Here is a 12,226-nt window from a genome sequence, read left to right as displayed (position 1 = left end):
TTTTGTCTTTTAGAAAGACAATGAATTTTTAATCACTTATTTATTTGACTGACTAATCGTGACTATCTTTTTTTTCAATAAATTGCATTGAAATAGAAAGTTATATATATATGGAAATGCACATTATTTTTATTGATTAATATTAATTAATATAAGATGTGATCATGCTTCTTCTTGCTCCTTCAGAAATTACGCTCGTGATTGTCTTCGCATAATGACTCATGATTTCATTTCATGGATAAATTAATTATTGTTTATAAAATAGTGTGAAACCATGTCAGGTACACGTCGAGTCAAGATTTGGCTCGAGGTACGACTTGAGATTCGACTAGAGATTCTGCTTGAGATTTCTAATTTGAATGGTCTTTAAAATAACAACTGCAACGGTTGATACAATAAATATAACTGTTTCGAGCATTTTAAATTGTTTAATTACAGTAATGAATGCATGAATATTTGATAAATGTGCATAATTCGACGAAATCATCCTATTGTTGAAAGTAGATAATTTTAAATGGCAATAAGCGGTATTTGAATGATCATTTAAAATAAACTCGATTTTCGTGGAATGATAATATCTCTATTAAATAATGCTTGACGTAACTACTCTCTTGTAATCTTATTTTGCGCCAAATTCTATAATTGCTTCAGGGCGAGGAAGGAAGCTTTTGTTTCTCTTACCGCAGGGGCTTATTCCTTGTGTCTGGCTGCAGAAATTGATGTACTGCCTGAATGCAATGAGACGATCGTCGAATTTCCGCCATTATTGCCGATAGAAAAGTTTAAAAAACGCGAAATGATATACGTAATAAACAAATGAGAAAACAAAAGAAAAAAAGAATGAAGAAAAATGCGATCACTTTTAAATGAACAATACGGATTGCAATGTCGTTTAAAAATTAGTTAGATACCAGAAAAATATAAACAGTAAGCAAGCATTTTCGAGACAATAGATAGGTCAGACTATGGAGGAAGGGATACGAGAAAATGAAACGAACGGCTTTCATGCGCGTATGAGATCCGCATAAAGAGAAATGAGGGTGATGAGTAGCAATTTTGGGGAAACCTATACATGTACTGTTCTAGGAATGCAAATGAAATACATAAAAAAAATATGATAGAAAAGTTTATGTAAAAAACGCGAAATGATATATGTAATAAACAAATGAGAAAACAAAAGAAAAAAGAAATGAAGAAAAATGCGATCACTTTTATGAACAATACGGATTGCAATGTCGTTTAAAAATTAGTTAGATACCAGAAAAATATGAGCAGTAAGAAAGCATTTTCGAGACAATAGATAGATCAGACTGTGGAGGAAGGGATACGAGAAAATGAAACAAGCGGCTTTCATGCGCGTATGACATCCGCTTAAGAAGAAATGAGGCTGATGAGTAGCAATTTTAGGGAAACCTATACTGTTCTAGGAATGCAAATGAGATACATAAAAAAAATATAATATATATATATATATATGTATCATTATCTATATATATTTATATATACGCATTTTTATATTTCATATTACATATATTTAGTATCATTTTTAACAGTTTATGTTACGATCAATTTTTATGTCAATACTTAAAACAAATATAAGTGCATAATAAAAAGCATATTCATTCGTCAATGAAATAAATTTTATTGTTATTAGCACTTATGTACGCATCATATTTAAAGAATTCTTGTCATTATCGTCATACAATTCGCCAAGTTTAAATAATTTTAGGATTTATTCTATTACACAATACGGCCTCTATTGGCTAAAAATGGATCAATTGTAGATATAATATTAAATATCTTGTATTATGTTATATATATAATATTTTGTATTATGCATTAATATTAATATTGTATGTATAGTACTTCCGCCATCGTTTAAGATAATATTTTTCAGAGTTTTCACATATACACACACAGAGTTACTCTATTAAGCTTGTCAAAAGGTTTATAATCCTTTCCACTGAAAAAGTGTTGAATACGTATCAATTGCACATGATTACGATTTAAATATTATTTATAATAATTTAATATATAATATATAGAATTAAATGAAAACAGATCAAAACAGATCTGCAAATTTTTCTTCTTTATCGAAATGAATAAGAATAATTGTTGACGTAAGTTATTATATCAATATTTAACAGAAACGTAAACTTATAATTTTCTAATTTTAAATACATTTCCGTGCAACTTTGAATAGTAGTGAGACACAAAATAAAAATTAAATTAAATACAAATTTCATATTACATGTTTTTATTCGGATTTGGATAATTAAGTATACAAGTACACACGATTAAAGTTTTTTAACTATGCTTTTTAAGTATGCTGCAAGAGTCTTAAAGTACACTGTGAAAATTTTGAAGAAAGTAAAAGGAAGACAAAAATGTAAGAATAAATAAAAAAGTAAATGAATGCAAAATAAGAAATGTTTAAAAAATTGTAAAAATTAGCTAAATTATACTGTGTTTATTCTCATTGTTTAATAAAATCTTATATTTCATGTTTCTAACGAATGTTATTGAGGTAAATATTAAGAAAAGGGAAGTTATCTCCAATTTTGATACATGTTGTTTAGGTCATCATCCTGACTACCTGACCACCATCCTGACATCCTGAACCTCCAAGAAGTTTTAGTTGGTGGTTGGTACTCGTTAAAAAGTCATTAACAAAAATAGCTTAAAAAATAACGTTTTATTTTTCCTATAACGTTAAGAACTATAATGTTAAGAACTATCCCACATCCTTCTCACATTGCGTAATGATTTTCCATGCGAAGCAAAGTCCACTCCACCACTCCCCTCACTCCTTCCCATTTAAGGAGCGTTCGACTTTTCATACAGATGAATTTTGCTTCACGTGAAAAGTCGGACGCCTCTATGCCTCTATATAGGAGGAGAGAAAATGAGGATTGTCAACTTAAATTCAAAGTTACCGATATTTTCACGCGGATTAGATAAAATTACCAGTTTTTATCGATCATAATCATAATTATAACCTATTATTTATAATGTGATTTCGGTGGTGTATAATTCAAAATAAAACTATGTGTAATTAAATAAAAACAATTATAAACTTTATTAAAATACAACATTAAATAAACATAGCTGAAATACTTAGGCTAGCATAGAACGGAAATTACAGCGGAACGGAACAACGTGACCAATTATAACTCTGCAGTTATTATTCTGTTTTCTTTTCTGCGATTGTGATTGTTTTTGCTGTTCCATTCCACTGTAAATTTCCACTTATGGGATACCACCCTTAGTCTACTTTTTTTTGTTTAAAATCATATTTTCTGTCTAATTGGGCAGCAGCCATTAATATAGAACGCCCAATATATGCAGCGTGGAATTCTAAACATGTTTTTTTAATATTCATACGAACTTAAATTTCTGCCTTGATTATATCCACCGACAGTCGGTTGTGATCATCTGTCCATAAATTATTTATAGTACTAAAGTATGCATTACTGCATGGAATCGTCATAATTATTATATACAGACAATATGTCGTAAACTTCTTTTATTAATAACTTTTATTAATAACGAATACCGACTGCCAATTAATAACCTCTTGGAGGTCACTCAGAGCAATGACCTTGACACTGTATGTCAACATCAAGATCATTGAAGGTGGCTCTCTTTTTCTTAATATTTATCAAATTTAATGAAATTTTATTATTTCTCATTTGAAAGTCAAGGAATGTCAAAATAATTATCACATATACGTTGAGTAATATCGTTTTCGATCATGTTTTTATCATTCGCTTGTTACGTCTGTTATATATACTATATTGTGTATTTTTACTCTTATCGTAAATAGCAGATAAAGAAAATACGAAAGACAATGATATGTTGAACAATAACAATTACTTTCACGTGATACATTACATCATTTTCACTTTTTGATAAAATTGTAAAAACGGGCACTTAAATTGTAGAAAAACTTTGTTCTAGAAACTGTCACCTCGTTCGTTTTGAATATTTCTTGTCTGAACACTGTTTTAAAATGTGATCTGTTTAAATAATTTAATTAAAAATGTCAAAGATTGTGAAAAGAACCATACTCGATTTTAAAAATATTGGCGCAATTCACTCACGAAACTTTCGCGAGATTAAGATATTATCGTCGTGACGTGTTTCTGAATTGTCGTTCTTGTTCAGCCGATGTCGTGTCAGTAGACACGTACTCTTATTTTCATTTTATATAGAATTTACCGCTCGCACATTTCCTAGAAAACAATTATATATTGTCAATACTCATAGTGTATGTACAAATATGCGTTGTAGATTATGTTCCAAAATTTACTGCCAGTACTGAAAATCTAGTGCTCAAAACGTAAACTATTATTGATTTAATTTTGGAATACGGACGTAATTGTCAACTTACTAAATTTATATGGCATTGTCGATCATTAAAAAACCGTAAAGGGCTTAATCCTTATGTGTGGCTGCAGAGACTTATCCACAGTCCGAATGTAATCAGACAACTGTCGGACTAAGAAATTCCGTTAGTAGTGCTGAGCTTTCATATATAATTAATTATAAATAATTTTCGCTATTATACTTATAAGATCTCTTGCAATATGCACATATACAATATATGTATGAATTTAAATTATACATTCTCTTTAAATTATACATTCTGCATGTTCACATTATTCAAAATAAAACATTCCAAAAAATATATTTGCTACATATGTATATTTTATACATTATTCATATACTTGTGTACGTATATTATATATTTTTGTTATATATTTTTGTTATTTTTAACAATTTATATTATTATAATTAATATTTATGTTAATCAACTTCAAACAAATATAAGTGCATAATAGAAAAAATATCTATATGCCAACAAAATGTATTTTATTGTCATTAGCACTTATGATGTACGCATCATATTTTAAGTATTTTTGCCATTGTCATTATATAATCTGCTAAGTTTGAATAATTTTATAATGTAATCTATTACACAGTATGATCCTTACATGTCTACGCTTATACTGCATAAGCCTTCACCAAAATCTCTACCAGCTGCCTACACCATCGTGCCTGCATCATCACCTGTCTGCAGCACTATCATCACCTAGAATCCCTGAGATTAGAGAATCCTTTCTCAAATCATTTAAAAGACTGAATAGTTTGTCTAAAATACACTCCATGTAATTAGTGGGGATCAACTTTAGATTTTTGAAAAAAATAAGCTAAATTGCTTAAGAATAGACCATTTTTTGTTACATTTTTATCACATCCTCCAGGTATTTCGGACAATATGTAAAATTTTTTATTTTAACAACGATTCGACGACACATTTTGCCAATAGAGTTCATAGGTCTAATTTTGTTCGTCCATTGAACCGTCGGGAAGAAATTGTGCCAATACTTCGCGTATGTTATCAAATAGACAGAGAACAAGTTGCGCAAACGATGAATTTGTTATAGAATGCGATAATGTGTTCACGAATGTTGGTAACAATTTCTCCATGGCTTCTGAACTTCCTCTTTCCACAATCTCTGTGGATTCACTTTGATGACTGTCTGAGCACATTCGATGACTTTGTGGTTCTACTTTGTGACTCTGAAAAATGGCAAATAAGCATCAATCGCACATGATTATGATTTTAAAATATCATCAATAATCTAATATATTGTATTAGGTGTTGGAATTAATTCGTAGCGTTTTTAATGAAAGAATGTTATTTATTTCACATGAGCATTAAAAAATACATTAATGAAAGTACTTCCCATCACTTGTAAAACGCTACGAATTAATTCCAACACCTAATATAATATATGAACTTTCTTATCAAAACAAATCTAAAGTTTTCTATATATTGAAATTTATTTTATTAAAATCCTCTTTCACGAAACATTCTTTTTCACTGAAATGAATAGAAATAATTTTGACGCGTCATTATTTCATACAATATTTGACGAAATATAAACTTATTTTTTTCTAATTTTATACATATTTACTTGCAACTTTAAACTGATTGAGACACAGAACAAAACAGTACGGCAAATGCCGTAGTCTGTATCTAAAATCGGCAGATGTAAAATCTTATACCCCATGTTTTTACCAAGTATTATTAGCAGTAGAAACTCGAATGGTTACTGTGCTAATGAAATTCATGTTGTTCATTTATTTTGACGTATTTATAAGAAAAAATGCCGTTAATTATAATGCGAAATAATTACTAGTTATGCATGTGTGACATATTTTTGTTCTCGCATATTGTCTTATTTCATATAAAAGTTTTTATATTATGTTTTTTGAAATGCAATTTTATAATTTACTTTCCTACAAATAAAATTTCAAATCCGATAAAGGGATTTCGTAAATTTGCAAAAAATTGAATATTAAGTGTCCAAATTATGATGCTCTGTAACTTATAATAATAGATTCAAAATTTTTTATTTCCTTGTTAAATCTATATTTCATGTAGAGGAATGTGAATTTTATTTTGTCCCCTTTTAATCATGATATAAAGACAAGGGTATGCTCGTCCGGTGGTAGACCACTGTATGACTATGCATACTTCAAGCATACGTCATATTCAACCAACCTTGGCTATATTCGGAACAATTTGTGTCCGTGAAATATAGCCGCCGTTTACTATAGTTATATGGGATAGGATAATTTTCCTGACGTCCGAGTATTGTGATAATATACTAGAATGAGGATTGTAGAAGTTATTTCAAATTATTTTAATCTTGGAGACAAAATAAAATATCTTAAAACAAAAATTATTACTTTTGATTGATAAACGTTGAATATATATATATACATATGTATATATATATATACATATGTATATAAAGAGATCGGGGCAAGATGTTACACAAGATAAGTTGTTACAGTTAGTTTTTTTAGTTGTCACCGGTACCTGCGCATTTTTATGAATATTTATATGTGATTTTTATGATATTCTATAACTTCACTTAGGCGCCATACTTGAACTCTAGAAGACTCTACGTATGTTTTCTTTACGTTATTAAAAGTAAATATTTTATTGTTTAAATCGCTTGTGTTATTGTACATATATATAAGTTAGAGGTATGTGATTTATATATTTCTTTTATATACATTTAACTATAATAACACATTTTATTTGAATCGATATATGTACTAGTTTTTGATCTGTATTTTTTCAAAGTGAGATTGGAGTAAATTATTACAATGTAACAACTTATCTCATTGAAAACAATTTTTTTTTCTTCTACAGAATGATGCACAGACTCTATAAATAGTCTGCCGACTTCATCTCCATGTTTGAAGATAGCGCTAGGCAGCGCCATATTTGTTCACTCACTTTCACATGTATAAATCACATGGATAATAATGTTAGTATTTTCACATAAATTTATACGATATTTACAGACAGCATACATACTTATGTGAACTGAAACAAGAACAGTTCGGAATCAGGTTAATTTCTTTCTATTATATTGAGTTAGCAGTCTAGTGAGATCTTACAAAAAAAAAGACAAACAGAGGATCTGTAAATGTAGAAACGTATGCGATAGCAGGAAGTTAAAAGGAAGTTAAAGACCACCTGTCTGTGAAAAAAGCAGCAAATGCATGTAATATTAATTTTATGATTTTCCAACATTAACTTAACAATAATAACTAAAGAAATCATTAATAATTAAATAATAATAATTAAAGAAAACATTTTTATAATAATATATTTTTTATAAATTTTATATTATAAAATAAATATTCCTTGTGAAGTATTTCATGTTTGATTTCATTGTAATCTAGAATTTGCTTATACAATATATATTTATAGAATATATATATTAAAATGATATTGTAAATGTAACAATTAGCTCTGTAACAACTAACCCACAGTGGGGTAAGTTGTCACAATTTACCTACTGATAGAAAAGTTTCATTTTACTATATATAGTAGTAACTTGTAAAGTAACTTTCTCAACCTTGTATTTAACGTACAATTTAAACTCTGGAAGGAAAATTTACTTGATATAACACATTAAAATTTACCACGTAACGATGATTTATACTTATTAACAATTCTGATTGGTCAATGGGCGTGAATATGCGCATGACCATACCCTTGTCTTTATATGCTTTTAAAAAGAATTTCTAATTCTGTTCATAATTTTATAATAATCGTGATTATAATAATAGCGATTTAATGATTTTAATGGATTATTTCTGAGTATCAATAAGAGGATAATAAAACATTTTTTTGGGTGCACATATTTGTTTCATTGATTGTATCACGGAAATAAGTGTGTTATGAATATGAATAAGTTTTATTGAATTTTTATTATTATTTTCATTTGAAAGTCAAGGAAAAAGTGTGAAAAATAATTGACACATACGCAGCATATATTGAATAATCGTATTGAAATATCGTTTCTGACTTGTTCTTATCTTTCATTTGTTACATGTATTATGTTGCATTAATTTTTTTATTTTTACTTGATAATGACATAAAGAAAATACCAAGGACGATGCCAAGTTGGACAACTCCAAGTTGGACAACAGTTACACGTGTACATTACATTACTTTATCACTTTTTAATAAAATTTTTTTTAATGATTATGAATTTTGTACAAAGAAATTTAAAACAAAATCTTTGTACAAATTACAATCATTTTTTTAATTTTATTTAAAATGAAAATGAGAATTGTTAGAACAGATTTGAATATTTCTTGTCTGAATACTTTTTTGAAACGTGATCTGTCTAAATTAATTACAAATCTTGAAGATTGTAGAGGTTGTACTTAACTTTAAGAATTTCTGCGCAATTCACTCACAAAACTTTCCATACGTACATTTCACCTACATAAAGTATGCTTTAAACTTGGCTAGATATAATCTTGATTGAGAACTTTAGTAGTCCTCCTTAACTCAACTTATTGAAAATTTTTCTTCTTGAAAAATTGCAAACGACAGGAGTCATAAATCTAATTTTCAATGACTCTTCTACGTGCACCGTTTTAAATCTGAAAGTTAATATCGGATTAATTCGTTTTTCTTATGTCCATTTCTACCAATATAGATTAATTTTAATCTCGGTTTAATCTCAGTTTAATTTACTTTTTATTTTTCTAGTCGTAAAAATTAGAAAAAAATGAAGAGTAAGTTAAACCCAGATTATAGTTAAATTACATTGATCGATGTGGACATTATTGACATTATTACTTTCTGTTTGTCCGATAAGCTTGGAAAAATAAGTTCGCTTTTTATAAATTTTTTTAAAATAAAGTTATCACGAAATGATAGTGTCATTTAAAAGATTGTAGAACATCATGTAATTAGGTACATATAATTAGATTACAAAATATTTTTTAACAATTTGTTATACATTTGTTTCAGCTTTTATGAATTTGTTCTGTCAAATTGTTCTGCTATCAACAAATTTGTTTTATATATGCTATTTTCAATTATTTTGAGATGTTATTTTTTTATATGTTTGTATTTTATGGACAATTTGACATTATTTATATTGCATTTCAAAAAACCGCAAATTTTGAATTTTAATGCGAATTTTACAAGAATCTTTCAATTGTTCTGTTTGTTGAACTTTAAATAATATATCTTTAGATATACTTTATCTTTCTCAAATATTTTCAAAAGTTTTGTAATTATTCGCTGAATATTAATTTTTTAATCTTGATTTTTATAACTTCACTGCACACTCTTGCACACTTACAGTTATATGTAATACTGTTTACGGCTTGTACTTTTCTCTCTAATTAGTTGTATATTCAATTAATCATTATTGCTTCCTTTATTATTGGTTACTTTTATTGTTGATTCTCTTTTTAATATTTTTTATACAAAAGAAGCAGTTTTCTTTTTTCTTTCATGTTTGTATCATTTATTTATTTCATAAATAATTACATTCTTGCAGATGTTTTGTCTTCGCAATTATTTGTTTGATTAGCTAATTGTGATAAATTTTTGTATTGTAATATAATAATTGCATCTATTGTTTTTCTTTACGAAAATTACATAAAAGAAAAAATGCATTAGTGGATATACACTTTATTTTTATTTTCGATAAAACTAATTAATGTAAGATAATATGATCGGGTATTCCTTTTTGTCTTCGAAAACCACGCTCGTAGACTGTTTGTCTCCATTGCATGATTCATCCATGACTTTACCATGTCATGGATGAATTAATTATTATCTTTAAAGTTGCGTAAAGCGATATCAGGTGCGCGAGAACAGAAATATGCAAATACGTATAGATAAAGTAATAAATATCTTTGCTCTTTTCTATATTGAAAAAAAAATTATCCCTTTTTACGACTAAAAATTTGACTTTGTCTCTCACATTACTTTTATTATTTGTGTCTTTACGTCAATTTAAATAAATTCAAATATTTTTTCATTCAAATAAACAAAATATATATTTATAAAAGGACTATATTTTAATTATATAATGCAGTTTATAAAGAAGATTACTTAAAACTTTTAAAAGCCATAAATAAAATATGTAGTATAAAATGAATATAATAAAGTTAACTTTTGTGATATATAAATTGTAAAAAATCAGAGAGGATGTAACGGAAAATTATAAAAGCGACTTATTCTTGGTCTCATATAGGTAAGACTAATCAATGGCTTGTACTTATGCTTCATTGATTAATTTAATTACTTGCGCTGGTAATAAAGGAGGGTCTTTTGAGAGATGTTCTCGCAACGCAGATATAGCAGATGGTTATTAATCGTTCCTCGTAAACAGTTCCGACAATATGTATAAGTATACACATGGACGAAGAAAACATGGTTAGCAATACGTAAATAGGAAAATCGATCGAGTTCTTCCATTCTTCATAAGTGTGTTAACGAATTCCGTCTCCATTTGTGCGAACTGTTTGTTATTTTTATCGTTTTTATTGTTTGCCTTATTTTTTTTTCTCTATATTATATTTGTTATTGTTTGTCTTTTTCTTTTCTATATAATAATTCGAAATCCTTTTTGTTAATCTCTTATTTATTGATAAAATATTAGTTTTGTTTATTTTATTACTGCTGTTTTTGAAACCGATAAATTCTCTGAAAAAAAATACTAATAATGGCATTAAATTGTACTATTAAAGTAATATTGCATAACATATATGTTTCGAAAAGGAGTAATCTCTTTTTGCTTTTTTTTTGTCACTGCCATGTATGTACAATATACGTGCACGTGTTTAAATAAAGATTATAAAAAGCCGCTCAATTTTATTACATGCACCAACAGTTATACATTTGTTATCGAATTTCAAAGATTGATCTGTTTCCATGCTGATTTTGTCATTGCATTCATTGTTAGTATAAATCTGGAGCGTATTCGTATATCATATATACCCAACGAATTTTATTGCAGTAGGATTGCGTGACGAGATGCGTGAATTGTTTTATACATCAATGAAAAAAATCATGCAGTATTCTTTTTTTCGATAAAGTGTCTCATAAAAATTTATTATCCATAGTGTTCATTTTTAATCAATTTGCGAAGTACAATCGATTATACTATTCGTATCCGCGATATTTTTCTAGAATACTATAAATTTTGTAAAATTGTGAATTGTATAATTTATTTGCTTTCTTTATTGCTCATTCACATTTTAACAAACAAAAAAGTTGAGTTTTAATATTTTATTCTTTCGTATCTTTGTATAGAACATTAGCTTTAATTTTATTGAACAACTCGGTATGTGATTCATTTGCCACAAAAGAGTGTTTAAATATCATTGCTTAGCACTGAATGGAATGCCGCTCGGCGGTTGAGTAAGTCGTAAGAAGAATTTACGGAAAACAACGAAATGTACGATTAATTGGCTTCAACGTAGGTATTATCATTATTTCATGACAAAAGTTATTTTCAACCATTCTCTATTCATGTATAATACAGCTTGCCATTTAATGGAAACTGCGTTCCAATTCAGAATATAATGGCACGTGAAAGATACACGTGGAGAGCGTCTATATAGTTAATGCCCATGTAACCATTGTTCATACATACGCGCGTGGAAGGATATTTCGATGCCGCCAGTTGCGACAAGAGTAATCCCAGTCACGCCAAGCTTCAATTAATAATACACATTTAATAATGCAATAATATCATTCACATTTGTAAACAGCTATTAATGATTGATCGGTTGATTTCGTACGGGAAAATATATTTAAAATGTGAAATTTAATATGATTCATCGATTGGATCGACAGAATACAAAAATAAATAAA

The 12,226-nt window shown here is 28.0% G+C and overlaps 1 protein-coding gene and 1 long non-coding RNA gene across 13 annotated transcripts in view; one reads left to right on the top strand and one right to left on the bottom strand.

The window, feature by feature from the left end:
* Nucleotides 1-12,226, top strand: part of dnc (phosphodiesterase dunce) — a 350,732-nt gene that overhangs the window by 312,017 nt on the left and 26,489 nt on the right. The window lies entirely within an intron of this gene.
* Nucleotides 3,052-12,090, bottom strand: LOC147910948 (uncharacterized). The gene is made up of 2 exons (XR_015546185.1): nucleotides 5,790-12,090; nucleotides 3,052-5,648 (listed from the first exon to the last, which is right to left on the bottom strand). It is a non-coding gene; the product is annotated as an uncharacterized LOC147910948 (long non-coding RNA).

Source organism: Acromyrmex echinatior, chromosome 1 (assembly GCF_024713525.1).
Source record: "Acromyrmex echinatior isolate Ae372 chromosome 1, ASM2471352v2, whole genome shotgun sequence".
NCBI lineage: Eukaryota > Metazoa > Arthropoda > Insecta > Hymenoptera > Formicidae > Acromyrmex > Acromyrmex echinatior.
The sequence above is the reverse complement of the archived record's forward strand: the minus strand, read 5'-3'. Positions and strand labels throughout refer to the sequence as shown.